This window comes from Oreochromis niloticus, linkage group LG11 (genome assembly GCF_001858045.2).
Source record: "Oreochromis niloticus isolate F11D_XX linkage group LG11, O_niloticus_UMD_NMBU, whole genome shotgun sequence".
Taxonomy (NCBI): Eukaryota; Metazoa; Chordata; class Actinopteri; order Cichliformes; family Cichlidae; genus Oreochromis; species Oreochromis niloticus.
Window position 1 is genome coordinate 11,380,546 of NC_031976.2, and position 27,299 is coordinate 11,407,844.

General features: G+C 38.0%; 1 long non-coding RNA gene across 1 annotated transcript; it reads right to left on the reverse strand.

Moving 5' to 3' along the window:
• Window positions 1-15,153: 15,153 nt before the first annotated feature.
• Window positions 15,154-25,834, reverse strand: LOC112848171 (uncharacterized). Its single transcript, XR_003222135.1, has 3 exons — window positions 25,719-25,834; window positions 17,450-17,567; window positions 15,154-15,225 (listed from the first exon to the last, which is right to left on the reverse strand). It is a non-coding gene; the product is annotated as an uncharacterized LOC112848171 (long non-coding RNA).
• Between the last annotated feature and the right edge of the window lie 1,465 nt (window positions 25,835-27,299).

The window sequence follows — 27,299 nt, forward strand, 5'->3', positions numbered from 1 at the left end:
TATGGAAAATATACAGGGCGGCCACACGACTGCTGCACTGGTAGCTCAAATCTGCGATGAATTATCAGAAAGCTGAATACTATGTATACTGAATGCTAACTGGGGATTTATGTTTAAGCAGGAAATCTACTTTACTAAGCTACGTTGTAACTGCAGAGACCTCTGAGACAATGTGAAGTAACTTATGTTCTAACCTGACGCCCCCCTTCCTAGAAATGAAACTGCACATCAGGTCGGGGCATCCCACAACTGTTGTGATGATTTATTCCTCCTATGCGTTACACGCTACCTTTCCACCAGATTTTTTGAATTTATTAGTGATAGATTAACAATCCTTGTCCCAGCATAAGGAATAATAATGATATCATCGTTAGAGGGGCTCACAATAAGATTGCTGTAACTATCAAAATGGACCTAAAGGAATGTAGAAAGACATGGAAAAACTTGAGAGACAAATATGTTTGCCACAACAAGGAGTGGGGATCCTGGAGGGAAAAAAATACCACCATTTCATTTTTTTCTATCCGCTGGTACCAGTAGATACGCCCAAGCAGTAATTAACACATAATGCACCAGCACAAGCATAAAGGCTGGCAACGACATCGCCCACTTACGCAGGTTATGTCATAGGCTCTACAAAGATTCTCCATATTCTCCTTTTGAGTTTTATTGCTATTTATTACTGAAAGGCCTTAGTTTTAAAGCGTTTTCTGACAGTTTGAAATCCCAGTCACTTTTTCATGATCTGAAATTCCATGAAAAAAATAGCTTCAAAGTCTATAGTGACCATGACATCAGTACAGTGACATCACCTCATCAAAACTACACTAGAAAACATATATATCTTCGAGTGCTGATGTGGGTTTACCATGACGTAGCTCTCGGTAAATCTGAACAATTGTGTAGCTAAATGTTGCATGGTCATACGCATATTCAATATTTTAGTACAGTGTACGTCATTCGGATGAATTATGAGACAGGGAAAGTGTGTTTGCCAGTATTAGATTTCCTCATTGTGGAGGAGGACCAAGAGTTTCCAGTATTTGAGTGAGTGTGCAGAACCAAGGGCGTCGATTTGGCATGGACGGAGGGGACACGTCCCCACCAATATCCAGCGATTATTGAATTGTCCCCACCAATAATTTGATCGCTTCTTGTAAAAAAAAAAAACGATAGAAAGAAAAAAAATCGATCTGTCAGCGTCTCAGTCACCCAGCGGTGCAGAAAGAGTTAAATTACGTTCTCTACTGGAGTCCGACCTCATGTGACAAATATGGCCAATGTGATTGGCTGAGCTTTTCAGGGAGCTCTGTTTAGTTTCAGCAGCGGCAAACCTGCGCTGCGAGGAGGAGAGGAGGATGGCAGCAACGAGGAAGAACGTGCATATAAGAAAGTATTTTTCAAAGAAACCTGTAAGTCACTTAAAGCCAAGTTCACTCATGAAATGTGTCCGTCATAATAACGTTACAGGCTATGCTAGGCTTTGGCCCACATCAGTCTAAAATTGTATGCAACCATGAATTACGTGTTTTGGACACTAACTGCACAACAAGCAGCTCTATTAGTTCTCCCAGTCTCAGAGCAACATGTCTAATTTTGATTGAAACTGTAAGAAAAAACGGCAGCCTCGAGCAAGCCAGGATATTAGTTTAAAGAGGCTGTTAGAATTATATGTCTCTACGTTAAAATGTTGGTGACACAATAATTTCATCCTAGTGGCACTGACATATTCATAGGGTTAATTTTTGAGACAAAATATCATGAGGTAGTCATGATTTTGCAAATATTCCATACCACTTATTGTAGTGCAGTTTGCACTACAATTGTTTGGCTGCTGATGTAAATTGATTGATTAGTGTAGATTTGACAAAGAATCTGAATTATCTCACTTTTTATATGGCACGAATCAATGTGTTATTTTATCAATATGTCCTAGTGCAGTCAGAGGGGAAAAGCCAGGGCCAAAGGTGAGGCACATCAAGCACAGAATAATAATTTTGTGGTCATCTTAGATGAGTTTTATGGACAAAAACCACCAGTTCATTTAGTGTTCTCTTAGTGCTAATGTATAAGAGAAGTTGGTGTACTATAACTGAAGTAATCGTGTTAAGATAAGATTACCTTTCATTTTGTCACAGCAGAAAGTGGACAGTGCAAAGTTATATAGCAAAAATTAGAATACAATAAGAATAATATACTGTACACAACTGTAAAGAATAGAATAAAATAGAATAAAATATACATTAGGATAAAAATAGAATACAAATGTTATATACACCTGAGTAAAAATACAACTTACAACGTCTTATGTGTGTTTGATCAGCTGCAAAAGTCTTTGTTGTGGAGTCTGACAGCAGTGGGGAGGAAAGACCTGCGAAATCGCTCCATCCCACATTTAAGTCCTTAAAGTCATATTCTTTTATTGTCTTGACTGTATTTGAAGCTATTTTTATTTTTGTATGATACCTGATTTATGTGGAATATGGCTGAAGTAAACTAAAGTCTGAAATACTTAGTCAGTCATTTGTTTAATAGTAATTTAACATTATATAATTCACATATAAAACTATGAATTGTAATTTTACATGTTTTAATAGCATGTAGAATAGCATATGTAGGCAAGTATATTTGTCCTTTTTTATCAAGAAGCAAAGACGAAAAGGAGAAAAAAAAAGAAAAAGGGCGGGGTTCGGTGGTTGAAACACCCGTCCCCACCAATGCCAAAACCAAATCTACGCCCTTGTGCAGAACTAAGATGACTCATCCAGCTGAAAAAAGCCAGTAGGTCTGAGTTCTCCTGAAGCTTCTTCGGGCAGCACAGCATTAGGAAATAGGACTTAGGATTCCTCCTGGGTGGTGAGGTTACCCGTATGTGAACCGGATGAAAGCATGGTGATGTGAGGAAGCAGGAGATCTGTGGTGGTAACCACCATGCTAACTCATTTGCCCCTCAGAGTTTGAGGCCTTTGGAGGGAATGCAGCTCTTTTTTCACATTGTCCCTTATGAACACGTCATATAATGAAATCAAAACCTCTGTTTATAAATCTGCAACCATTAGTGTGTTTAGAGTGTCTCTGGATTAAAAGACTAAACTGCTGTCTATAAAATTTGTTCTGCAGTGAAGCATTTTCCCTCAGGAATAGTGTGTGTGGTGAAAGTGAGGGGTTTTGTAGTTTTACGGACTGGAGGAATAGTGTGGTCGTAAGTGAGCACATCAGTATGTGATGTATCAGGGCAAATGTGTGTGCCCATCACACCTACACAGTCACCAGCTTTGCAGCTGACAGCTGTACAATGATCAGTCCTGATTTTTAGATTGAGGACCTCTATTTTTATCTTGGCCAAAACAACAGGGCTGCTCTTAATTTAAACTTCTAGATGTCTTTGACATGTTTATCTACAGAAGAAGGATGGCCAGAGGTTTGCTTTTTGCAGATGCAAAGCATGAGCAGCATGGTGTAATGTTTGAAACTTGTGTAACTTATTATTTAGTGTTTAAATTGCTGTTAATGAGGTTACAGCAACCTTTAGTTTTAAAGGTCGTAGTTCCTGAGTATGTTTGAATGACTTCTCCTTGTAAGATGAAGTCATAATTTAATATCTGAGTTTGGCAAATCCCAAAAAGAACATTAATCCTTCTAAATTCTTAATGACACTTGTAACATATGCATCAGAAAGAGTTACTCTGTCTTTATAGATTCAGTTTCTGGAGTGCATTATAGTGAAATGGGTGGTCTCCTTCTCTCTATCCTGAAGAAGATTTACCATCATAATGTAACAGATTCTATTTGTGACTTTCTCCACCGTGGAAAAACATGTTGTTGAGAAATTTCAGTAGTTTCACCCAGTTACTGTAATATTTTAGTGGATATCTCATAGAGTACATTAGGATGGGAAGAGACCTGCAGATTGCTATATGAAAACCAAGACACCACATATGTAATCATTTACTGCCACCACTGAATGAGTGAGAAATTACAGTGACACTAAACAACAATAGACTACAATCATAGAGTCCTGCATGTGATGGCAAGGAGAAATGGACATTCATTAAAATAAAATTTGGCTTACTCGGTTACATTACAATGAATGGAAAAAGGAAACTGATGAAAAAAGCCCAAATTTGGGTGAAATGGTGGATGGAGAGACATTGGCAACAAGCACGAAAGTTAGAGGTGAGGTGAGTGAACTCTACTCCCTGAGATCTGTAGCGACTGGATCTATATAATACCACTTTAATAACACCCAATGACACCTCATGTTGGCATTTTAGAAAATTTTTAAATGCAGATTTCTGGATTTTATTAAAAATTCTGTTACAATATGCATCACAATGAAATTTTATGACGAAAACAGCTTTCAGCACGTGCTAAATTTATGTTTGTTCTACATCGTGATGGTATACTGCTTCTTAGTGAACTTTTATATTTTAAAGACTAATAGTGAATGGACCATTTCTTGTATAGCATTCACTACTGCTCTACATGAACACTCAAAGTGCCTTAAACAACATGCCTCATTCACCCATTCACACAAATATTTTTTTTTATCCAAGTCCTTCCTATCTAACATTCATACACATTTACAGTTCGATGATCGCACAAGTAGTGACTCAGTTCAGGATCTTGCCCAAGGATACTTTGGTATGCAAACTGGAGCAGCCATGAATTGAACCACTCATCGCCCAATTAGTAGATGACTGCTCCACTGTCTGAGCCACAGCCACCATGTGATAAGGTATTTATTCCAGGATTTTCATTTTCTCTCTCTTTTAAGAGTTGCATCTACGTCTAGCACTCAATCCAGTCCTCCATGAAAAGTCTAAATTAGCATGACTGTCATACTAGTTTTAGCTCCAGTATTATTTGTTCTTTAAAGAAAGACTGAATTTATGTAGCACTTATTCTGTACTTTCTCTGCTAGTAAAATGATACTACTTTTGCTTTTATGTAATATCCCTATTTAAGTGTCACTTTTGGAGAGCAATGAAAACTTGTTTGACTTCATGGATGGCCAGCGGAGAGAAATCCCCTGCCTTACCACCCAGGTATTTGTTTTTCTACAATCCTTTGAAGAGGAAACAGGTACCAGGTGTCCTCTGAAAGTGCATGTTTCCTGTGGAGTCCTGGGACCAGACGTGCACAGTGTTCAACTTGTCTTCCTGGGATGCTGACGCTGACACTTTTAATTTGACTCATGCATGCTGGTTCCCTTAAAGAGTTGTACACACCAGATGAAACAGTGTTTGTGTCTGTGTCTGGCACAGACACAAACACTGCAGGCAAACATATTTGCTAGTGCAACCTGAGAATCAGATGTACTGATGCATGTTTCTGTGACCATGCTGAGACATACAGTCTGATGATGTAGTTTCATTCTATACAATAATTACATCCTAATACTAATATAATCATTACTGACTATTATCTATTGTCTATTATTTATTATCTATTGACTAGAATCAGTTTATACATACACTATTAAATATCAATATATCAGCTGCATATGATGTTAACATCACAACTACACTTTGCCCACTTAATAATTAATTAATAAAGCTCTCTGTGTATATGGAACGCCAGGACTGCCATAATGAATTAATTAATACACCATTAAATAATTATTTAAATGTGGCAATAATTAATTAAAATGTGTAATAAATAAATAATTAATTAAATGTGTCAAAAATTATTAATTATTGCCACATTTAATTAATTATTTAATGGTGTATTTAATTAATTCATTATGGCAGTCCTGGCGTTCCATATGTGTATTCTGCTCTGAAAGCAATAGGTTAGGGGGAAATGGTAGTCTTAATGGTGATGTCAGCTTTTCAACATCTAAGCTCATTCAGGGGACTTGTGGTTTCGGAATAACTGCTATTTGACCAGAAAAAAAGAAAAAAAGAAAATCATACAGGATATTATCTAAGTGCAAGTAATAAACGTAGCATAAAGAATTGAAGAGCGAAGGAATTTGAGGGGAGGCAGCGGATAGCAAAAAGTCTTTGAAAGGTGAAGCCACCAGCTTCTTTCACTGTGACCATGCACTCCACTGATGACAAGACCAAGATGGGATTTGCTGATAGGGGCTGCTCATCAGCACCTTCATTTCATGGGCCACAGATGGGGAGAAGAGTGGTAGTGTGTATGTGTGTGTAAGACTGAGACAATAGGTGCTTTAGAGTTTTCTAAATGTGGCAGCTACTGGCAGATATTTATTGTATTTATTAAAGAGGCTGTGTCCTCCTTTGTAGTTTTGGGAACACATCCACAAATACTTCAGTAAATGGATGAGACATTTATAAAAATGCAGCTTGAAATGTGACCTAATTGACACAGCTCACCAATCTGAGGCAATGATTTTCAGTTAGATCCCAACTTAACCCATTATCTTATTTCAATGATTTTAAGCAATTAATAATAAAGTAATATTAAATAATGAAGCTACCACAGTGTACACCACTCATGCATTTGAGAAATTTGACAATGGATATTTCCTTAAAATGGCCTGGTAAATGGCCTGTATTTATATAGCGCCTTTCTGGTCCCTAAGGACCCCAAAGCGCTTTACATATCCAGTCATTCACCCATTCACACACACACATTCACACACTGGTGATGGCAAGCTACGTTGTAACCACAGCCACCCTGGGGCACACTGACAGAGGCGAGGCTGCCGGACACTGGCGCCACCGGGCCCTCTGACCACCACCAGTAGGCAACGGGTGAAGTGTCTTGCCCAAGGACACAACGACCGAGACTGTCCGAGCCGGGGCTCGAACCGGTAACCTTCCGATTACAAGGCGAACTCCCAACTCTTGAGCCACAATCGCCCACATACATAAAAACTTTGCTTGGGTGTTTGTTTCTTTGCTTGGCTGCCAAATCCTATATTATGAGGAGGTAAGGAACCAAACTTGGTACACAGGTACATCTTAGGCCAGCTTTAGACTCTCAAGGTTCATATCTATATCAGATATTGTGATGTCATTGTGTTGCCTAAAATGATCTGTTTTGACCATTTATGCATATAGAACACACTATTTAAAACATTGTATTCAATTCAGTTTGATTTATATAGCACCAAATCACAACAACCGGTGCTTTTTATTTCAAATGACCCTATAATAATGCAGAGAAAACAGAGAATCAATCAAACACCATCAAACACCCCCCTATGAGCAAGGGCTTTGGCAACAGTGGGAAGGAAAAGCTCCCTTTTAACAGGAAGAAACCCCCAGTAGAACCAGGCTCAGGGAGGAGCAGCCATCTGCCGCAACCAGTTTAGGGTGGGAGGAAGATAAGATAAAAACATGGTGTGGAATAGAGCCAGAGATGAATATAAATAATGATGAAATGCAGAGTGTATAAACATAATGACTGAAAAAAAGTGAGAGAAGAAAAAACAGACAGTGAGAAGCCCCCAGCAGCCAAGACCTCTTGCAACGTAACTAAGGGAGGAATCAGGGTCATCTTACCCAGTCCTAACTATATGCTTCATCAAAAAGGAAAGCTTTAAGCCTAATCTTAAATGTAGAGAGCGTGTCTGTCTCTTGAATCCAAACTGGGAGTTTGTTTTACAGAAGAGGGGCTTAGAAGCTGAAAGCTCTGCCTCTACTTCTACTTTTATATAAGCTAGGAACCACAAGTAAGCCTGAGCTTGAAGTGCTGTATTGGATTGATACGGCATTATGAGATCTTTAAGATAAGATGGGCTTGATTATTCAAGACCTTGTATGTAATGAGAATGATTTTAAACTTAATTCTGGATCCAAGAAAAGCCATTATGGGAGAAATGGTCTGTCTCGTTCTAGTCCCTGTCAGTACTCTTGGTGCAGCATCTTGGATCAACTGAAGGCTTTTCAAAGAGTTTTTAGGACATCCTGACAATAATGGATTATGATTGTCAAGTAATAAATAAACAAGTAATAAACACATGAACTAGTTTTTCAACATCACTCTCAGAAAGGATGTTTCAAATTTTAGAGACATTGCACAAATGGAAGAAAGAAGAAGATTAGAGGTCATCCAAGACATTCCTGCAGTTTAACTAATTGGTGTGTGTTATCTGGCTTCATGGACAGATAAAGTTGGGAATCATCTGCATAGCAATGCCTTCTAATAAAGCTAACAGAATTGGTCCTAGCACGGAAACCTGTGGAATTCCATATTTAACCATAGTGTGTAAAGAAGTTTACAACTACTCTTTCAAGAATTTTTGAGATATAAAGAAATTTGAAGAATGGCCTATAATTAGCTAAGAGAGCTGGATCAAGTGATGTTTTTTTTAAGTAATAGTTAACCTACTGCCATTGGGTGATTTTTATTTCACCAAATAACATCTATTTTATAGCCACAAAACTTGTGTTATGCATATTATATTATGACACCATCAGGTTGGCCAGCAACCACCTAGCAATGGGTACAATGATGTGTGTTTTGTGTCTATGCACCTATAATATATGAAAGCAGCCAATAATTTTGTTTTCACTGCTATAAGAACTTATTTATACATATACATACACCTAATAAAAGCATTGTATCATTTTGATTTCATGGCAACTAGCACGAGAAAAACTTGCAGAAACATCAGAAAGCAAGAAACTAACTTCAGCTCCTGTAAAAAAAAAAAAAAATTATTGGTGATTCTTGTTAATCTACTTTTCACAGACTCTGTCATCAACATAGTAAAGACTATCATAAAGTTGTATTTCTAAAGATTTCAGTTTGCAAATTTGATATTGCAGAACCATACAAGCAAGGGGAAAACTGAATATACATAAAAGCTGGTGATTTTGGAGAGACTTGTGTGGGCTCTGGCAAAACTGTGGCTTTGGCACTCTCTGTGATATTTATGGACCAGCACTAGTGATGAAATGTGGTAAAAGCCCAATGTTCAGACACTGTCCTGCATCCAGAAAAACAGCTAGTTTAACATTTTTATCCATTATGTCAAAACTGAATTGCTTTGTGTGTTCACTGTGATTAGTCTAAGGGTCCACAATCATACATGATTATTGATCTTCAACTTCTTATAAATTTAAAACACTACAGCACTAGTGAAATAGATTGTATGCATATCTTTTATGTCTCAACATGCAGAACCCAGCTCAGTATCTGAAGAATATCAGCTTCTAGCGGATGTTCTGCACCTAAGAATTAAAGTTCAGTACCAATGCTTGGTGCTTGAGGTACCTGTTGCACCCTAAGCTTGATTTATGGTCCCTTGTTGTTTTTCGTATCGGCAGTTCTTGGAAAATCCAGAGAGAAACTTCAATTCAGTTCAATTCAGTTTTATTTATACAGAGCCAAATCACAACAAGAGTCACCTCAAGGCACTTTATATTGTAAGGTAGACCCTACAATAATAATACAATACAAAAGTTAATGGGAAATCAACGCATGTGGACGATAGATACACTTTAATCAACACGCATTTAAAAACCCTATCAAAAATCAGAGCATGGTTAAAAACTTTGAGAGTGAAGCAGTATTATTGCTGAAAGTATGTAGAAAATTCTTGTGTCATTTGCAAATTAATGGACTCAATTTTCCCAGTAAAGTGGGCTGCAAGTTTCTTAACCCACACATTTTATTGAGGTCAAAATTTATGACACAAAATAATGCCCTTGGGTTGTGACTATTTCTGGAGAGAAACATACATATCTTTAAGTGCTTTCTGGTAGTTTTACATACATAGATTCCCTTCAAATTGTGTGCATTACTGACCTCCATTACAACTGCAATTTTCTGCCTTGCAGTTTAAGCAATTGTGTAATTCAGCCAGGAGAGAGAACTAGAGAGAACTACATTTCCTGCATTTAAATTACACAATGAACCGAGAGAAATCATTATTAATAAAATCAAAAGCTGATCAGGATGTTGTAAGAAGAAAGGCTGACACAAACCAAACTACTTATTTAAGTAAGAGCTGTTTAACCTCGTACATACTTTAGTCAATTCCAAGAGCTTTACTTTAGTCCGTAAATTGTCACGATGCACAAAACTTGTGTTCTTTTGTTCTCTTTTAAACATACAAAAAATATTTTCCTCCATTTTTCTTGTTTGTTTGTTTTGTTTTTAATCTCCTTTTTTTGTCCTTTGCAATTATGGCAATATTCTTTTCTGCCAATACGTTTAGAATTATTGAACTTACAACTTCTATGAATAGCCCAAGGTATCTTTATACCAAGAGTACTTCATACATGACCCTGATTTGATTAACAGCACTGAAGTTTGAGGTGGTGGAGGTCATGTGTAAGGAACATGTAATGAAATTAGATGGAAACAAATAGTAACAGTAATAATAAGCGCTGCCTGAACAACTCTCTAAGTGCCTCAACTGGGCCAGCCTATCCTTTTGCCTTCGACACCCCATTAATAAACCACCTTGCTCACACACATTTTGTAGAAGGGTTTCAAAGCACATAAATAAACCCTGGGGATTGAGGACAGAGGCAATAAATAACACTAGCATGACAGATATGGGTGGTGGGGGAGGACAGACAGAGAGGGGGAGAGAGTGAGAAGGAAAACAGAGATGTTCATTTTGACCAGCTGTCAGTAATGACCTTATGGAGCACTTTATTTTCTTTGACCACTGCAATTTTTCCTTAATCTTGAGTATTAGTAAGTCATAGTAAACTAAAATTTAGGGTATATTACAAAAGCTTGTGCAATCTCAAGGTTACATAACCTTGAGATTGCGCATTTGCTTATAAGACGGATATTTTCCAAAACATGGTGGCAAGTCTCTTGAAATAAGATGCTGAAAACTAGTTATGCGACATATTGGCTCAAACATAAAATGCATGCATTAAGTCATAAGCGCTCTGACAAAGTGATACTTAATGTCACCAAGATTTACCACTGTGCAAAAACAGAACATGTTTAAACAAAATCTATTGGACACCAAAGTGATTCCAGGATTCCAGTTTTTTTCCTTGCAGGGAAAGCAGATACACTGTTTATTTAGTTTGGCACCAGGCTTTAGTCACAGCCAAACATGTTCTTTCTTGGAATTAAGAAGCACACTAACCCACTTGTCAATATGACCTTGCAGTCATCATCATGCATTCACATACACAAGTCACTAGGAGCTGGTGCAAGACACAGTCATCTTCTTCCATGTCTTGGCACACTTATCTTCCCACCAGCTGCTGGGCAGGTGTCATGCTAACAGTCAGCTATGTGTCCAAACTAAATGTCTTTCTCCCAAGAGTGTCAGAGAGTTGCATTTAAAATTACACATCTTCATAAAGTGGTAAAACTCTCAACACAAGACATCAACAGCATTTTTCTGCTGACAATCACGGCATAAAAATGATGGGATAATTGCATTTTTCGAGCACCTGTGTGTGTACCCTAAGTCCCTGTTTGTCTGTCGGTGTACTAGTGTGCCACTGTATCCTGCCATTACACTCTCTTCGTCTTTCATTTGGTGTGTTAATCTGTCTTCTCTCGCATCCATCTGTTGAGCCACGGTTTCCACATTCCTCACTGTGCTTTACATTCATCCTTTCACCCATCAGGACAGTTTGTCGCTTGACTTTGTTGTTTTATATGTGTCTCAACTGGCCTTTCTAACAGACTTCCGATCTCTCTGACTCATTTACAGTCTGTCTAAATATTTGTGTGCCTGCTTGCCTTACTGTTTTGTCTATCTGTCCATATGACATTCATGTCTGCATGTCTGTCACTCGTTTTCTGCTCTTTTCATAAATTTGAACGTGTTTGTTTCCCATAATATCTGCCCAAAATAGGCAGTTGCATCAACAACATGTTTTGGGGAAAAACAGAGAAAGACTCCAGTCTCTGGGGTGTGCCCATATCACATCTAAGAATTCAACAAAACACATTCTTTCACATATTGCTGCTTTGACAGAAGCTGGTATATCTAAAATATATGTGTCTTTGCATAAATGAACCCATGAGTAAAAGTCATGCAAGTAATTTGGATTATCTTCTTAGACAGCTCAATTTACAAATTTAAGATTTAAAAGTTAAGTTATTATTAACAAACACAAAAATCCAGTGCTGTGTGTAGTTTTGCTGTTGCATTTTGCAAAGTCCAAAATACTTTGACATGCCGCAAGAAGACTGCTTTCTACACGTGGTTTAAGCAGACATGACTGAACCTTGTTTAAATGGAAGGAAACCAAAAACATCTTTCCTTGTCCTGCTGTAGGTGTAGGTCAGTAGTGTGTTTTCCAAGTGCTGACAAAGCACACATAGTGTAATACACTTACACTCACTGGGACCAGCAAGGGGTCAAATCAAGCAACTGCTGTGCTAATGTCTAAAATCATAAGTTGTTGCAGGCAATGTGATGGACAGCTGTATTACTGCTGAGCTTTCCAAGGATAACACTTCTCCTATACCTCATTTGCACAAACACAATGCTAGCACCTAATGCAGTATCCACATTGCAAATTCCCATCAAAAACACTGATGCTGGCACCAGTATAGGAGTACAAAATACTGTGTTAAAAATTGGACCAGTGGTGTTGAAATGAAGGCTGGACTTCAAACATGGCAAAGCAAGCACACAGTACACAGTAACCAGAAATGCACTGGATTTATCCACAAGGCATATGTAAACCTCGCCAAAAAAGAGTTCTGCCATTGATTATGCTGGTTTTAAAATTTGGTATACAATTGTGAATGCTGTATCCAGATCACAAGTACCCAAATGTCACAGTGTGCTCACTTTTGGGGTTTCTTTTCTAATTTTGAGGTACCTAAATGTTTTTATTTGGTAGCTAAATGGTGTTAGAAACAACTGAAAAATTGACAGGCTATTCTACAGCAGCTAAATTCATTTGAAGTCCTATCAGTTAACCACATTTCACTTCCATCAAGATGCCCACTTGCTTAAAGGTACAGTGTGTAAAAGTTTACCAGTAGATGTCAGGAGATGGCAGTCAACTGAATTCTGTTTTTCTACCCTTCACAGCTAAAGTGTATAATTTTATCTTTGATGGCCACTGTACAATTAGCTGCTTATCGTCTGTGGTGAATGTAGCTGTCAGTCTGCTGTTTAGATGTCCACTTCTATGCAGTCTGGAGGAAGCTGTAAAACTTTGTGAAAGGAGCGAGATACTAGTCGATGAGTCAGCGAAACTCACTTCAGTCCAATAGCAGTGATACAGATATTGAGGAGATGCTGAACTTCTCTGTCAGTAAGCATGTCTGTTTTTGCCACTGTTAGCTGCTGTTAACCTATGTTAGCTGCTGTTAGCCTCAGGTAAGCTGAGTTTGTAGAGTTTGTAAAACTTTCTTCGCAGTTGCCCTAACATTCTTGGACTCAGACACTTAATGAATAAACTCTCATATAATGTGGAAAACATAATCAAACAGAGTGAAAGTGTAATTTTTAGGACAGTTGAACCTACCATTAGCTGGCATAATGTTAGCTTATAACTAACTGGCTCTTTGTCAGCTGCCAGAAATGGGAGGGTGGCCTGTCTAATGTGCTGAAATTAGTAATTGTGACAATATCAACAATAAATAAGCACATTTTTGTGTGTTAGAACCCTGACTTCAGTTCAGAATGTGAGACTTGAGCTGAGGAGGAAGAAGATGTGGTGGAAATGACAGAGGAGGGGGAGCTGTGGTGTAGGAAGCAGATAATGAGGAAGAGGAGAAAGACATAATGAGAAAGAGATGTTGACAGTATACATGTACAATTGTCAAATGGTCATTTATACTTTGAAATAGTTATTTGTGATCTCTAAATTAAAATTAACTTGTAAAGTATGCTTTATATGCGGCCAGTCTCTAGCCACATACATAAAACCCAATTAGGTGAAACAGTGGGACAACTTCCATGAACCAGTGCCTACTTCTATGTATTATTCTAAGTTTCTAAGAATGTATCGGTTTTTTAGAAGACATAATTACACACTAATCAATGTATATCTTTGAGTACAACATATTTTCTATGAAATAACTTTTAAAAAATGACTTACTGTACCTTTAAATCCATAATGTAGTGGTGCTGTCTTTTTCAGCCTTTGTCCTCAGCCCAACTTTCTCTCTCTCTCTCTTTTTCCCTTTCCTTTAAAAATAGTTTTTTAAACAAGTGGTTCTCTCACACAGCCAACATCAACATCTAATAAAGCTCAAAGATAAACATGGACCTTAGTCTATGGCAGAGTTGATTTCATCCCCAGAGAGCAACAGCCAACTCCCGTCCATCTGCCCAAACACAAACCTGCTGTTTTTCACAGGGAAAAAAAGAACATCAAAATAATGCTGTTAGATGAGCATTACTTGGGCTCTTTAGGATTATGATTATTCAGCAGTCTGTGAATATCAACTACCATGGAATGTCTTTAGTGTTATTACGTTGGCTCTGAAAAGTCATCATGTCTAGGTTTCTTGATATGTGGTTTACTGTAGCCAAAAAAGAAAGAAAAAGACAAAAATGGGGCCTAGAAAGAGTCACAGAAATATGAAAAGAAAAAGATGTGAGTTTGGTTATCACTATCAGAGTCTGTCTCTCATTGTTCTTGACTCCACTGCAGTGAGAAAAAGAAAAATTTTTATGTTGGAGTGGAGTTCGGTGCAGAGCATGAACAGCAGGTGTTCCGTGTCATCCTGAACAGTGGAAAATGGCCTCTGTTGTAGATATACAACGTTCATAAAAAGCATGGTTTGAATAGAAAAACATGAGGGGGAGAGGCTTAATAACATATTTAGTCCAGAGAACCTGGGCCAACTGGAACAGTGTCACAGCTAAAACAATCACATCTGTGTCCTGGAAATTAGGTGATAACCTTTTTTTCCTGCCTTTGTGCTCTTTTAGCATAATTTTGCTTTGCTTGTGTTTCACATTTCAAGGACAGAGAAGCTTTGGAACTAAATTTTTCATACTCATCTGTGCTGTTTTCTTTCTGCCTGGTGATCTCAAGGTCAGCTATGAGTAGATGTAAGGTGTCCATAATTCTCAGCACGCCTTTCCAGCTGTTGCACCTCTAAGTCTTTGTTTGAAGCTGACTTTTTGACCACCTGCTATATACATAATCAGTGAGTGTTTCTGAGCATGATTATGTGTTTTCATTATGTGACTGTACACGACTGTGTATCTGTGAATATGTGTGTTAAGTATCTCTCTGCATTTTTTTCTGCACATTACCAGTGTCCAGCAGCTTTGTCACTGTTCAGTGCCAGCACACAGATGTTTGGCCACTGTCCTTTCAGCAAGAGTTTGTCTGGAATCTGTAAAGATAAACAGAGAGAGCAGTTCACACAGAACAATACGTCTCTGAACCTTCACGGAACTTGTACTACGAGGATGGATATTTAACAGCAAAATGATGCCAAATAGGGGAAATAGACTTTATAGTTACATCTCACATTTTTCAAATATGAAATCAGAAAGCAAAGAGCATGTATTTCATGTCACTATTCAGTAACCACACTGAGATGAGATTTGCTTGGATAAACAGGTGACTGACATATCTTTTTCATCTGCAGTAATTACGTAAAGATTACTGAAAAGTACTGAAAATCAAAGGTTTTTGAGTAAAGGGAGAAGTAGACAGCAATCGCGATCATACACTTATGCACTCCAGACTAATTTGGGGATGGGGCTGTTGTTTGGCTTTGGCAGGGAAAGTTGTTAGCTTATAACTAATGAAGTCACCTTATGGTAGTTTCTGTATCTGCTGAGCTGTTTGCTTGGTTTTAAGTGATGTCATTTTTATCAGGGTGAATTCAAGAACATATGTGGATATCCGCATGTCTCCAGTTTGGTGTTAAGCATGTATCCCCTGAGTACACTCATATAGAACTATAAATAGAAACAGCTACTGGTCCCCGGTGTCCATAGCTGTTTTTGTGCACTTTAGAAAATGAGTGTAATTCTGGCCTTAGAGTTTGCCTGGGATGGAAAGACATGAACTAAAAAGAAACCAAAACTCAGATTTAATAAACAATAAATACAACATATTGTGATACACGTACACACACACACACATACACATTCATAACATTCATCAGGTGTTGTTCTCGCTGTACATGTTGTCCTGGGGCTCAGTTTTTGAAAAACATAATGTCTCTTTTCATTGCTATGCTGATGATATTCAAATCTACCTCCACTTGACTGGGGATTTTCACCTTCGCTACATCCTCTGTTTGATTGTTTGAGGGATGTGAAAGACTGGTTATCACGTAAGACGGAAATTAATGTTTTTGATAGACATATTCCTCAGGGACAACTAACTGGTACACTCGGGCCTGTTGCTAATCACCTCACCGATACTGTTAGGAATCTTTTAGTTTTTATGGATAGTTCCTTCAAACTAGATAAGCAGATGCCTACTGTGATAAAAACTAGCTTCCATCAACTACGACAAATTTCTAAGGCTAAACCTTATATACCACGTAAAGATCTAGAGAAATTTATTCATGCATTCATCACTTCAAGACTAGATTATTGTAACTCTCTTTACTTGGGCTTCCAATTTTCCCTCCTTCAGCGATTGCAATTAGTCCAAAATGCCGCAGCACATCTCTTAACCGGCACTAGAAGGTATGATTCCATCACCACTGTTCTAGCCAACTTACATTGACTTCCTATTAAATATCGAATTGATTTTAAAATCGTATTGTTTACTTATAAAATTCTAAATAATATGGCGCCTAATTACTTAGCTGATCTCCTCTGTCTGTATAGCCCTAAGAGAGCACTAAGATCATCGGGTCAACTGCTCTTAGTGCAACCTAGGTCTCGGCTGAAGACTAGAGGAGACAATGCCTTTCCCGTTGCCGCACGGGTCCTCTTGACATTCGCCCACCTGATTCTATTCAATCTTTTAAATCACGTCTAAAAACTTACTTGTTTAACCTAGCATTCAAAGCTAATTAAGGTGATTTTCATCCGAATCTGCATTTACATTATGTAATTATTTTATATCTGTAATTTATATCTATGTTTTTTTATATTGTGATTTTATCTGTATCATGGTATTACTGGAAAGCACTTTGGTGTACGTTGGTCTTTAAATGTGCTATACAAATAAATTTGATATGATATGATATTAGGAACTTAGTGGGACTGTGGAAGACGGAACACCGACTCCCTGCCAATCGCTCAAGTTGCCATCAAGTGGGGAATATACCACAGTGGTGCACCATCCTCACTGCTATTTTGCACATGCCTCAACCCTCTAACACAGCTCATCATTAAGAAGCTATATGGATACAGATTCAGGAGTGGAGTTACCATCAGTAATCTCCTGTTCATGGATGACATCAAGCTGTATGCCAGGAGTGAGCAACATATCAAATCACTAATCTAGCTCAACACAATCTACAGTGAGAACATCAGGATGTTATCTGGACTGAGGTGTGTTGGAATGATTCCTAAGAGAGATAAGGGACTGAAAGGGTGGAGGTACTGGAAGGCAGAATAACAGATATACAGGACAGCTACAAGTACCTCGGTATCCCACAGGCCAACAGGAACCATGACAAAGATGCACAAAGGTCAGCCACAGCCAAATACCTCCAGAAGGTAAGACCCAAGCCATCATCAGATACCCAGCTGGAATAATACGCTGGACAGAGGAGGAGATAGATGTCAGTAATTTTAAGACTCACAAGAATAAGCCATAAGCACCAACAGTATAAAGGCAGGAGTGTGCCATAACTGACAAGACCCAGGTTGAAGACTGTGTAAAGGTGCCCCAGAGACTATCCAACACATACAGTAGCAACAGGATGTAAGATGTTAACCTGGGATGGCATACACAGAGAAGTACAACCAAGACACCAGGATAGCATACAGAACATCTGTGTTGTCCTAATGGAAAACATCAACAAAGGTGGTTGAGAACAATAGGGATAAGGTCTTTAGACTTTGCCAAACATAGTATGGCACAAAAATATAGTGCCAAATCAGAACAAAAGTTGTCTCAAGGTGCTTTAAATTGTAAGGTAAAGACCGTACAATAATACAAAGAAAACAGAGAAAACCTGAACAATCATTTGACCTCCTTTAAGCAATCACTTTGGCAACAGTGGGGGAAAAAAATTCAATTTTAACACGAAGAAACCTTTGATCACTTACATTATTGTGTGTTGTTTAGTGAAAACAGTTTCATCAATAGGCTTCAGAGAGTATATATCACAACAGTGATGCAGTTACAAGGGAAGTTATTACATTTCTTCAGCGAGGTGGGCTGTTCATCAGACATAACTGGAACTACGCGTGCTGCCAATAATGCTTTCCAGGAAGAGTTTGAAATGACTGGAACAATGAGTAGTATCAAATATGTCACTTTATCTGGATCTTACTTGCGTGACAATGTGTTGCACTCCTTACAAATAAAACAGGAAGATCGATTCTGTTCGAGAATCACGAAAAACAAAATTAAATGGAATAGTGAAAACAATCATCTTAATAACTGTCTGGGACAGTCAGTGCTCTGTAATCAAACCCAGCTGAATCATGCTGGTTATCGTCATTCTCTGGCTAAGATTTATATTAGTCACATTGGTTTAAAAAACACTTGCTAATTCTTTTGCAGACCCTTGTTAAAAGGTCAACGTGACACTTTATTTTCTCTAGGCTAAGGTTTTATTCAAAGTTATTATCATTATTGTCTTGATAGTAATGAGGTTAAAATGCTAGCCTGGAGGTTGGCCAGCTTGCTTTTATAATACAGTCAGACAGGACTCTATGCAACCATGTGAAAAACCGCTTCCATAGAGGGTAAGTAGTGGCCAGGTGCTGCTAAACAAATTTACTTGATTAACTGATCATCAACCGAGCAGCACCTCTATCAAAGCAGGAGTTTTGGCAAATTGCTGGTCATGTACTTAGCATGTTAAAGTTCATGACAGTACAATTATTAGAAGACTAAACAAATATGGCTTGTGTGGAAGGATTGCCAGAAAAAAAACTTGTCTTTAAAAAGAACACAGTAGCATGTAGGTTAACATCTTATGTTAACTTATGTTAACATAAGTCTTTTCTCCTCTACAGTAAATATACTGTCTATTCAGAGAGATGTGGGTTTAAAAGCCAATTGGTAGAGACAAACAAACAAGAATTTGCAGGATGTGATTGCTACATTCATGTAGTTGTGAAAGGCCTAAGAATATATTAAGTAATCCAAAGTATTCAGAGTACTCAGAATACGTTACTCACATTGAGTAACTTAACGGAATATGTTACAAACTACATTTTGGGGCGTGTATTCTGTAAACTGTAGTGGAATACATTTTAAAAGTAACCTTTCCAACACTGGTGATGGGGGACTGTGGCAGGAATGAGGCATGACGCGACCACGATTCTGCATTCTGGAACATTTTATTTTATTTCACTCGGTTGCTGCTCACACACTTCCACGGCTGCAGCTCCCTGCTGCCAGCCACACATATCTGCAACAACAACACAACAGGACCCTACACTGCTCTTAAGCTGGCAAGGCGTGATTGCGATGCCGCGCAGATGCATCCGCCTTCCCTGCCACGGCACCGCCGACCTCACCCCACCACAGGGACATTTAAAATTTGATGTGTACCATAAACAAACGCATACAGATCGGTATTTGAGGTTTGACTCTCATCACCCACTGGAGCACAAACTGGGTGTCATCAGGACGCTACAACACAGAGCGAACACCATCTCCACAGACACAGCGGCCAGGGAAGCAGAAGAACATCATATCAAGAGGGCCCTGAGTAAATGTGGTTATCCCAGCTGGACTTTTGTCAAACCTGGGAAGGCACATAAAGACTGCTCCAGGTGATCAAGGAGAGAAGGACAACTGCCGTCTAAGCAAAAACCTTAAGCGATTTCTGGTGTCAGGAGTATCAGAACAGTTGAGATGCATTTTCTCTAAATACCACATCTCTCTGGCTTTTAAACCCCAAAAAACACTGCGCCAAAAATTGGTCCACCAACACAAACAGAGTAATATAGTGTAACTGTTAAGTGCCAGGAGGATTGCCATGATTTATACATCAGGGAAACCAAACAACCTCTGGTTAACCGGATGGCACAACACAGAAGAGCAACCTCGTCAGGCCAGGACTCTACAGTCTGTTTACACCTATAGGCCAGTAGACACTCTTGGTCAGTGATGATGTATACATCCTGGACAGGAAGGAACGCCTGTCAAGTCAAGGAGGCCATTTACGTGAAAGGGGAAAGACCATCTCTGAATCAAGGAGGGGGCCTAAGGGTACATCTTTCACTATCTTACAATGCTGTGATTGCAGGCATTTCCCAACTCTCTATGAATGGTACTCAATGGTCTTTGATAAGTAGTTGTTGATCAATGGTCTTGACAATTTGCATATTAGTGATCAAGAGACTGACCTCACAGCCCATTGTTTGCCAGTGGTGCTAGTTTCAGTCATTATGCAAATGTAGTCTTTATAAAGTTGGGGAAACCTGCAGTCAGCTGACACTGAAGAAGTTACTTGGATGAGTAAAAACGCTACGTCCAGATGAAAAGAATCAACTTTTTGGGAGGTGAAAATAACATATAACAAGTGGATGCCAAATTTAAGAAAGCTAATCAAAAAATGTTATTATTCATGTTACAACCAAACATTCATACTCCACATTGTGAACATCACACCATTGTAGCATTTTTCAAAGAAAATCAACAGGGAAAAGCTGATGCTGTGGTCATGATAATTATAAAAGACAGTAGCAGCAGCCTTTGCAAATGCTTATGAAAGTCAGTTTTTGGTCTCACTCATGATAGAGCAATATTTTCAGAAGCAGATCTGATAGATCATGTCTATAAAACATAGAGATAACAATTTAAAAAATAAATAACTTTAAAATCTTGATATTTTAGCCCGTTCTAAAGCCATAGAAGGCCCTACATGTTCTCCTCTGGCATTTTTATGGTTTTAAGCCTTTTAGGCCTAAAAGCTGAGCGGCATGAGTAGCTGTGGCACCATGAGCATAGGCTATAAGCACAATGGTTGAACAGAGCCTTACTACAAGGGTAGAGTTAAGTATGTCATCTCCATTCTTCATTTTCATTTCTACTTCTTTTCCACTTTCTCATTGCCCTTCTCAGTGTGAAGTGCATTGTTGTGTTGAACACATGCAGTGCCAAGGACAGACCAGCCCTCCTTGTAAAGCCCCCATGTCCAATTCCAATTCTCTAGCTCCTTCCACCATTCGTCTTTTCTAATTAAATCTGCACTCAGTGGGTCCTGGGTGTGGAAACTACATTGTGGGGTCCCAGGACAAGCAAAACAAATGAAGACCCCAGCATGCGGAGATTAGAAGCAGACCCTCCATGTGGCTTTTGTATGTATGGAAAAAAAGAAGGAGGGAGGGTCTAACAGGGAGGAGGAGTAAAGGATATAGGAGGTGGAAAAAGAAAGGTAGAACAGAAATGAGTTTGAGGTTGATATGGTGGGCATGGAGATGGAAGAGTGTGAAGAATTATGCAACAAACTATGGAGAGAAGGGGAAGTAACAGGCAGGAGAGAATAAAAGACAGAATGATGGGAATGAAATGCATCTAGGCACTGAAATAGCAGTGAAGCAAAGTTCAGTGCTGGGAGGGTCACTTATTTGAAGCAATAAAGCAGAAATGACCGAGTTGTTCATTATTTCAGCATTTTAAGTTGTTTCACAACTGATAAGCATGTTATACTATATACAATGAAGTTAGAGGTGTTTTCAGAATGAACATTCTAAAAAAGAATTTCCAGAACAGAAAGCGATTCTTTCAGTTTGTAGACACACAGTAGCTTTCCTCCTTGATGCTGACAGCTGGTACCAGGATGGTTCAGGTTGCTTACAGCAATGCACATTGATTTGATTGGCTGACAAGAGGCAGAAAAAAATCAGTGAACAAACAATCAAAAAATTTTTTTAGAGTGTATTGCAGATTATTGGAGCCTATCTCGACACAGAAATGGATCCTGCCAACACCTTTGTGACCCACATTTCAAAGAAATATTATTAAAGTAGTTATTCCTTCAAAAATATTCAATGCAATAAAATGAATATTATAATTTGCATATCGGAAATGCTATATAAATTTATATATTCAGATGTAACCCCAATCGAATAGAATATAGGCAGCATGCAAGAAGGTCCTGAGTTCAACTTCACCACCTGGCCTGTGTGGAGTCTGTTTGTTCTCCCCCTTGTTTCCTCCTGCAGTCCAAAGACATACAAATAAAGGGCTTAGGTTAATTGGTGGTTTTAAATTGCCCATAGATGTGAATGTGAATGCTTGTCTGTCTCTCTGTGTTAGCCCTGCGTCAGGCTGGTGACCTATCCGGGGTGTATGCCCTATGGAGCTGTGCTAGGCTCCAGCTCCAGCATGATAAGGATGAAAGAGAATGGATGGATGGATGGATAATAATAATAATAATAATAATAATAATAATAATAACAATAACAATAACAATAATAATAATAATAATAATAATAATAACAATAATAATAATAATAATAATAATAATAATAATGATGATGATGATGATGAAAAAGAAATAAAATGAATAAGGGACATGAGTATGTGGAACACACTCCTAGTATCACTCACACTGTGTACTAAAGTTAAAAAGTAAGAGGTCTGACCTCCTTTCTGCCTTTTTAAACTGCTTGATCACTTCATATCCAGCTGTGTAAATATGTGAATGAGCTAAATGACTCGAAAGCCTAGTGCCCTGTATAAGAGCATCTGCTATGTAAATAAATAAACAGAGGCACTCTAACCTTATAAGTTACTGTGAAACACAAACACACACACCATTTTTCATGTGTGAAAAATGTATGAAAAATCATGCCAGTACTTGGATGATATTGCAAAGACATGCTGGTATTTACACACAAGCTTTCACAGACACAGAAGCAAACACACATACACACACATTATTGTTCAACAAGATCAGGTGTAATTGCGGTTTCTGTGGTCATGTTTCTCTCAGACCATTACCTGTCTAAACAACCGCTCTCTGAAGACTCAGAACAGTATATTAGTCATGCAAAAACTTTTATAGAATACAGGGGGATGATAGCTTTTTGTTTTGCCAAAATAATAATAACAATAATAATAATAATAATAATAAATATATTTAATAATTTGATTTAATATATAAATGCAATAATTAATACTACTACAACTTAGAGTCAGGAACAGTAAGGTGGTGCTGTGGTTAGCACTGCCTCACAGCAAGAAGCTTCCATATTTCAACCTTCTAAACTGGTGTGGCCTTCATTTCTTCTTCTGCACATCCTTTGGTTTCCTCCAAAAGCCTAAAGATATGAATGTTAGGTTAATGGTGATTCTAAATTGATTATTGGTGTGAATGTAAGTCTGACTGACTGCCTGTCTTTCTTTGTTAGCCTTATGATGAAAGAGTGACCTGTCCATGGTAAACTATGCCTGTACCATGTGTCTTTCCCTGTGACAGCTGGGATATGTTCAAGGCTGCTCTGCCAACCTGAACTGGATATTGTATGGAAAGGTTTAGACTCTCTACGACTTAAAGTCCTAGAACAAATTTCTTTTCAGCTTTTTTTCCATTATGAGCAAAGCACAGATTAATAACACTGGTACTGTTTGACCATGATGCTGTTTGATGTAAAATTAATATGATAGGATGCTTTTACATGGTGTTGTATTTGCATAAAGACAAAAAACAGGTCATTTAAGCCTGTGCTCGGTGGTTGCTAAACATACTGCTATACACTGAATAAAAATGATTTGATGGTTTCATATATAGTGTTATAGGTGCATAAATGGTAAAAGTATGCCAATTTATCTCACAGCTAGGCGGTTGCTAGGCAACATGGTGCAAGCAGAACATCAATATAGATGAGAACCTTCAGGGACCTAAGATTCACTTGCAGAATATCTGGCAAGAAATCCTAGATTTATTTGCTATTATTATTAATATTTTTTATTTGTCTTTAGTTTTATTGTACGGTATCTAAGTACAGAGATTTTTCTTTCCACAGTCTCAGTGAACAGTGTAAGATTTTTTCAGTTTCTAAAATACAAAATGGTCTTCATCTTTCCTGGTTATGCTGGTAACTAGGACAGGCCTCTAATGTCCAGTCAAAATGTATAACACTGGTCAAGTTGTTTTCAGCAGGGTTTACAGCTGAATCTTAGCCGGCACCAAATAAAACAGCAAAAGAAATGAAGTTGTAAGCCAAAAAAACGATCAAACAAAATGAACATGAAGGTGGGAGTGCAGCAAGCACAGTGTTCCTGAAGTTTATTGCATGACTTTATTGTTCTAGTTATACAGCCAAATTTTAAAAAAAAAGAAAAAAAAAAAGGCAAATGACGAAAAAAAGAAGTTTACTTTTTCGATTGATGTCTGTAGGGAGCTACACAGCCAAAGTGATTCGTTTCTTCATTCCTTGCTTCTCACCTCTGTAAAGACGCAAAATTTCATAGTCACATCCGTAACAAAGTAAAGAGATCAGAAATGAATAGGCGGTGCAGGTTCATGAGGTGAGAATAAAAATAATCTATAATAATGAATTCCTATGGCCTTGAATGCAATGTTGGGACAGGCTTGTCATGGATAATGGCCACCTCGCCTGTCTCTTTTTTGCTGTTACAAGACACATCACGGCTTAATCTCTTACAGTTTGGTGTTCAATGATTATATGACTTCTTTCACAGCAATACTTTAAACCTACATTAAACAACAGAAATGATGCACGTGATGTGTGGATTTGAGAGGGAGTTGGGCAATGATCACTGTATTTTTTCACAGTATTGCCCTCTACTGGTGAAGTGTTTTACATTTTTGATTTTAGTAATAATGTTCCAAAATCGTGATGGTGAAAACATTCAGAATTGATTGTCTTATAGTACTTTAATATATATTTATGCCTTCCAGGATACACAAATCTCTCTCCCTGTCAACGAAACCTTTCTTATTCTATTTTGCTTTGTGTTAAAAACATAGATCAGCCAGTTGCAGTTATTATTATTATTACTTATCCCTTTTAAAAATGATCAAATGACAAAAACCTCTCATTCTTTTCACCCTGTCAAACTAGACATGGTGTCAGGAGTCCAATTGTAAATGAACTTCATATAAGAGGCCAGCTAGAATACACACACACACACACACACACACACACACACACACACACACACACACAGAGGGCATAGTAGATCAATCCCCTACTGCCCAATTAGGGCTGACAGTAGGATTAAGGAAGGCTGACTCCCCAGGTCACGTGACCTTCGTTGTCTGATACAGTTTCCCTCTAGAGAGACACACAGGACTGATAGCACCCAGAGGAGTGTGTGTGAATGTGTGTATGAGGGGAGTAGAAGGGGAATCATTTGTTTTCCATATGACATGCGAGAGAGTGCTGAATGGGTTATGTGCATGTTTGCGACTGTTTCTGTGCAGGCATGCTTGTTCATACCCTGGTGCAAGCAAAAAGCTAAACTGCACGTGTTACCCTCACCACTTAATCCTCTGGACTTCCTCAGTTGTATTAAATTACCATGCAATCCATCATCATATCATTACTATATAGCATTAGAACCCTCTATCATCCAAAACTTCACGAAGGAATATGTTCTCATTTGTAAGCTGTGTCTCATATGTCATGAAGTAAAATGATCTTTAATATTAGGACGATGTGCTTAAAAATTATCAGGGTTTACACAGAATCAATGCAATTGCTGAAAAGTCTGCAAATTCATAAATTGTAGTGGTTATTCAACACCTAATACCTGGTCAACAAAGGAGGCCACGCTGAGTTTCCCCTTTGTCAAAGCTGGCTTGGCGAGCATACTGAAGATAATGGGCCTCAGTGTTGTCTGTGGATGAGCGCCAAGTATTTTGTTTTCCACAACTGGAAGATGAGAAAAAATCAAGGTGGTTACTCAACAGTATTTCAGGATATAATATATTACCCCAGTTTAGCGCCATAAATTGTTTATTAGCAGCTATCAAATATGAGAAAAATCCACGCATACATGTGGGCAGATAGGGCCTTGTGGAGATACGCAAGTCTGATAATGTCCATCAGGAATTAAGAGTGTGTGCACATAAGCATATTTTTTAAATCTTTATATACAGGCGGATGGAGCTGTAAGTCTTTTGTCCATCTGTGGTAATTTAAAAAATGTTGGGTTTGCTATGTTGCATTTTGAAACATCAGTGTGAGATGCTGCAGTGAAACTTAAAATGAGTAGTTTATGCTTGCAAATCCTCCAATGTGGCAGCGTTCAAGCATAAAAAAGACACTGATCTCCAGTAATCTTTTTAGCTCTGGCTGCTTTCCACAACTAGCTTTGCTTTTAATAGCTAAAATTTAAAAGTAACTTCAGCTAAATACACTCTTAATAGATTAATTCTTAAAATTAATAGATCACTTAGACTGGTCGATTTCTTTCAGTCTCCATTATTCGCTTTTGAATGCGCAGTACGATGCACAGTTCAAAGCGTCGCTAAGTTCGCTTAAGGCCTTGATTTACATGCAGTATAGCCTACCTGTCCACACACAACACCAGAGCATGGAATTTGTACACAGTCAGGGCAGGAATGCATTTCTGTCCTGGAAATTCAAGGATCATTTCACTCAGATAAAGGGCAAAGAAGATTGCAGCACTACAGTGGAGTGCAACCTCTGCTTGCCAGGAAATAAAGCTGCTTGCTTCATCCAGATACTACTTATAATTTGTCACCTTGTGGTAGGGCGTATTTTTCTTTTTTTCTTTTTAAAAGCTTTCTTACAAGTCTCCTGGTCTACAAACGAGTATTACGGTCACATTAACAAAAAAATATTATTTAATATTTTGAGAATAAAGTCAAAATTTCAAGATTAAAGCCATAATTCTATTTCAAGGAAAAAGTGAAAAGTACTATTAGAAGAAAAAAAAGTAAAGATTACAGTTAAAAATACTGCAACGGCTGCTATGCTATACCCTCTGCAAAATGCCTTGTGTAGATGAGTTAGTGAAACAAATTGAACAAACTCTTCCAAGTTTTTTTTCCATCTTTTCAACATCCTTATACTCATCACCACACTGTATTTATTTGCTAAAAGACAAATAATATCTTTGTAACTAAAACCGATTCTGAAATATGATTTCACTAACTCATCTACACAATGCATTTTGTAGAGGATATAACAGCCATTTAAAAAAACAGTCTGTAAAAAACCAACTATAATCTCCAGATTTTGACTTTTTTCTTGAAATTTCAACTTTATTCTCTAAATGATCAATAATATTTTTTTCTTAATGTGGCCCTAATACCCCGTTGTACCCAATCACACCGTAGACTATGTAGAAATATTATTTTTAATT